A 5,365-nucleotide genomic window follows, 5' to 3' on the forward strand; every position below is an offset into this window, starting at 1 on the left:
TAAGATATCTAGATATATTTTAAACTCCTTTAACAAATTTATACGTTGTCTTACTTTTCTACGCTTACAAATTTAAGCTTCTGGTTAATCTAATTCTAATACAAAATTTAAATTTTATATATTAACCGCGTATAAAGTATAATAGCTCTATATATCAAATTTATATATCTTAATATAATATATTAACTTTACGTTAGAACATTACAAACTCTTTTAATTAATTAAGGAACTTCTCGAGAGTACAGTCAAAGTTAATTTCTTTAGGACACAAGATCATGCGCGTTTTTTTTTTTATTGAGACTTTATTTTTAATGCTTCGTTCCAGTAGCGACATGTAGCGATTCTAGTCCTGTACGACTTTTCAAGGGAGCTAAAAAGAGTTCTCGCTCCTCTCGCGTTTCTCTCGCACCATTGCTACTATTTTACGTTACTGAGCTCGTTGTTGCGGCTGGGTAGCCGCAGGGATGCTACTGCCATGCTTCCGTTGCACCACTGCAATCTGCTATCTGAATTTCTTGTACACGCAAGGTCGTAGTAGAGATCCAGACAGGTTGTGAACGGACGCGAATGTTGGCCCAGCTTTCCGTAGGACAGGAACTTTCGCACGCAAGAGCGGTAAACTTTAGCGACTCATCTGTCTACAGGGTGCAATCCGTCGTACGTAGTACATACCGAGCTGTCTGTTTAAATTGCTGCTTCGTGTAGGAATGATTCGTCGTCGTGCGAAGCCGCAATGCGAACGTGAAAAGCAGTCGGAAATCGCATTAATGCTGCATTGTAACTTACGCGTTTCACATACGATGCTAGTTGTGAAGACATTGTGAAAGATTTTATAATCTTAATTTAATAGAATCTTATTATAAATCTTTTATTATAAATACCGATCATAATGAATGTGACATTGTTTCCTAATCAATTAGTAATTCTTATACTTAATCAAATTATGAAACTTTTCTTCTAAATCAACTCATTTTAAGCTTTCATTGCTTGGGACATAAGGATTTAAAAGTATTTTTTCTTAAATAATTATAGGAATATTTCTCTTTACTTTTTTTGAGTGTAAATAATAAATTAATTGTGAATAATTAATTTATCGTAATGCGATAATTATAAATAATATTTGACAAAATTATATTCCTCACAATTGTTACTTTCGCATTGGCTAAGATGAAGTACACAATTTAAATTTTAAAGTGGAAAAACTCGTAAAAAACTCTCGATCCAAAATTTTCGATTGCTGACAAGAAAACATGACGCGTACTAACTTCAAATTTCAAATACTCGTTATCAGATTTAATCGGAAACTTTGGTATTATCAGTTTTCAAGAGTAAACATTTTTGGTGCTTGCATTCGTCGCGAGGGTCTGTTTACTACCCCTATTCTATGTAATAGTTCTGGCATTGATGTTCTTTGAACTCTTCTTGTTAACCGTGTCATGCGTAACAGATTCATGTTTCCGAACAAGTTCAAAGCTTTTCTGGGTTTCGTATTGCCGAAGAGTGTGGCTTTTGTACGTGTACCGCCCATCATTCCGTGAACGACAAAGAGCGACACAACCGATATCACGGATATTTACTTACATCGAAGACAATACGGAATGTAGAAAACAAAGTCACGATTACTATTACGAATGACGAAAAACGATTTGCTGAAAGTCTTTGAGCCGTATGCACACATAAGTAATCATTTGCATCGTTTCTTTTTGATTTGAGCATGTTCGAAAAGTGAAACGATATAGGAAATGTACGCTTTAATATTTTATTTTTATGGATTCGATTCTACAGATTAATAATTTTTTTATAAATATACATCAAGATTTTCTTCCATTTTTATCAGAAAATATTTATTATTCTTTAATAATTCTTTAATAATTATATAATATTCGCTCGAGTATCTTTGCGTATCTTTGCATTCTGATAAAGTTGTGTTATATAAAATGTGTTATTTTAATAATATAAGTATTCATAAAGTATTTTTTATTTTGTTCACATTTCACATTTGAATAGCTATTGTTTATTAAAATATGCATATATTTTGGTTGGCTTGATAAATAAATATTATTAAATGTTTGCGTTATATTTTGAATAATGATGAGTGATGAAATGTGGAACAAATGTATAATTTATTTGCAAACGATGATGTAATAATATGCCAACACAATATTTTATTAGAACTGAAATATATTTTTCGATATAATAATACTGATACAATAGTACCAAATAATATGGTATTTAGCAAAATGTGCTACTGATGGTGTTTTCAAGAAATTATTTCAGTGTATAAAAATATCTACTTTAATGAAGTTTTCAATAAAAATATCCTGTTTTTTAATAAAGAAAAAAAAATGTTCCCAATTAATAAATTTTTTAATGTTCATATACAACGGAGTTATGTGATCTGATTTTTATTTATTAACGGGAAATTCCAGACTTTGTGTACGTAAAAATTTTCAAATTTTTTAAACCTTTTTTCTGACAAGTATTATCGTCATTTTTGTTAAATACAGATACGTAATGAAATTATAATATTAAATTTATATATTCTAGTCTTGCTGACGAATTAATAAAAATTTCCAACTAGTTTGCTACCAAGTTCATTATTACATTAAAAAATTAGGAAACTTAAAAATGAAATATGGTTACTTGAAAATGATATATCTATGTCAAGTTTTAGTATTAGTTCTTTTTTCTTCATATGCTGGAACGACGCGATATGTTTATTGGCACACGTCCACTGTACAAGAAAACGGGATAATATTTCTGTTTACTTGACATGTATCATTTTCCATTTTGTCCGGTACGAAATTTTATGTTCATGAGAAACTTCTATCTAACATTCTTGTACGCGACGAGTTATATGGTGGTACTATTTCTGACAAGGTAAGCCATGCAATGTGTCAACGAAAACAGTTTCTACCAGCTATGTACAATCTAACTCTGAAAGTTGATGCACAAGATAGCAATTCGAAGTGATTTTTTGACACTTCTTTTTTCAGATGTGTGAGTTATTACAATATTCGGGAATGCCGCCTGTAAGGATATCTTCTTTAATCTCATAAGTCTCTTTGTGTATTTTATAGAAATAGAAACAATAATTATATTTACTGTATTCAATTTCTATCCATTCTTATATATTTCTAATTTATAATATTTATTTTTAAAAAATATAGAGACAATTTTTTTATTGCAGCTCAAAACGATATTTCTTATTTATGTATTTTATATATATTATAAAAGAATAAATATATTGTAGATTGGCGCCCACACACAATCGATACAGACATTAGATTGATCATGTTGGTCTTTTTGAGACCAATAAGAGACCATTAAATTTTTAATAAAGAGGAGATGTATAATTAGAAAGTTTTTAAAAGATTGTACTTACTGAAATAAAACCAAATCGCTGATATTATTACACTGCATTAATACAATAAAATATTTCAATGTTTTATAAATATATTTTGCTTTTCGAACGATTTTGAGCAAACTATACGATTTTGCGATATCATTGAAGCAAATATCGGATTGACGCCTCACGTGCATGTTATTACATCTTGATATTGCGCTAGCCTAATGTGTACCGGGTGGTTCTAATTTCTCGAAAAACAATAACGTTTAAACACGGTTTATTAGCATACGGTTTATTAGATTTCGCGTACATATCATCTCGCGTTACAGTTATTATAAAAGAGAGTTACAATTTTTATAACAAAATTATAAAAATTTAAATCAAAATTGCAATAGAAATAATAGGATGCATCACTATCTTTAGTATTAAAGCTAGTATTTTATTATTTTAACTATTTATTTTAATTAAGAAAACTTTTAAACAGTTTATGTTAAAGTAAAGTTTCCATTTAAACATAAACATAGCATATTTAAATAATGTACATGTAAATCGTAAATAATAGAGCGTTAATCTTAAATAGAGAGAATTAGAAAAATTTATCAATTTAAGATTTGGTTGACAATCATTTCATTTTATTCGGCAAATCAACCTGGTTGCCGATGTAGCGAAGATAAACATTGCACTTTTGACCTGTGCGACCTTTCGGCCCAATGCGACCTTTTGTGCCTATTTCCTATCTCCTGCAAAATGAGATTAATGTCGTTTACGAATATCAAGTCTATTTATTACGTCAGTAAACTTCATTTATAAAAGTCGAATCTAATATTGAATTATTATACCTATGTCTTTCATATATTTTAATTACACATAATAAAAGCATGATTTTTAAAACTATTTATTTACATTCTATTTGACATGTATTGTCGAATCGTGATATGTACATAAATTGGTCCAAGCGGAGCATTTGACACTTTCCATTTGCATATCGACATAAAGATATCGTGTTGTGGGCTTCAAAATGCATAATAATATTCGAATCACAAATGACATATATCGACTGTATTTTGTGTCGTGCGAGTTTGAATTTCTCATTTACATGTCAATATATGTTTTTCCATTCATTTTATTAACTCTATTCGTTTTGCGTATTCTCTATTGTGTGTATTTACATCATGTATGCAATATATCTAATTCATGGAAAAAGACATTAAAATTTATGGAACTGATAAACTTTTTGCATAAAAATCATTGAAAAAGAAAAATAATACTAAGAACTAGTATTAACTAACTTTTTACTACAATTAAACTTCGTTAAAATTACCCTTCTTTTTTTTTTTTTTTTTTTTTTTGAGTAAAAAAAGTGAACATTATCTCAAGTACTTACTATTCAGAATTCGTAAGTGCTATAATTTACAAATTCCGCGCGACTGATATTGGAATTGAATCGGTAAATCGTTCAATACGTAGTATTATCGCGAACATCGGTCTTTCTACGCGTTGGACGTATCGGAGAGTTAGCTGAAGCAGAGAAGCGAACTGCATCCTCGCAAAAATTCAGTACGACGTTTCTTGCACGGTTGCCTTTGTATCGAGCGTTCGTGCGTGCGAACTCATAGCGAGTGCATGCTGATGCGCATGCACGATGGCGTATGCACACGCCGAGTTCATTTGTTATATCGGCACAATGGACAGTAGAGGATTGCCTTACTCCCCATACATTCACCATGTGTAGAGCTTCCTGATTCTCGTACACGAGATATATGCGTTTCTCGTACCTGCGATATACTTACTCGGGTGTAATAAGCGTCACGTTAATCACGTTAAATCGCGCAGATTATTTTCCATTATAGTCTCACATAAACGCGCGTGTACCTATGTAAGATGATAAATATTAAAAATTTAATTATCTCTGAAATGAATGGTGGAATATATTATGTAACCGCAGATTATATTTAAAGCAGGTCTGTCCGAATATTAATCGAGTCAAGGGATGAATGCTGACTTTTCAGTATACAT

General features: G+C 30.6%; 1 protein-coding gene across 1 annotated transcript in view; it reads left to right on the forward strand.

Moving 5' to 3' along the window:
- LOC108688221 (suppressor of lurcher protein 1) overlaps positions 1-5,365 on the forward strand; it is a 243,342-nt gene that overhangs the window by 19,048 nt on the left and 218,929 nt on the right. The gene's annotated exons all lie outside the window — the stretch shown is intronic.

The sequence above is a fragment of the Atta colombica genome, unplaced genomic scaffold (assembly GCF_001594045.1).
Source record: "Atta colombica isolate Treedump-2 unplaced genomic scaffold, Acol1.0 scaffold228, whole genome shotgun sequence".
NCBI lineage: Eukaryota > Metazoa > Arthropoda > Insecta > Hymenoptera > Formicidae > Atta > Atta colombica.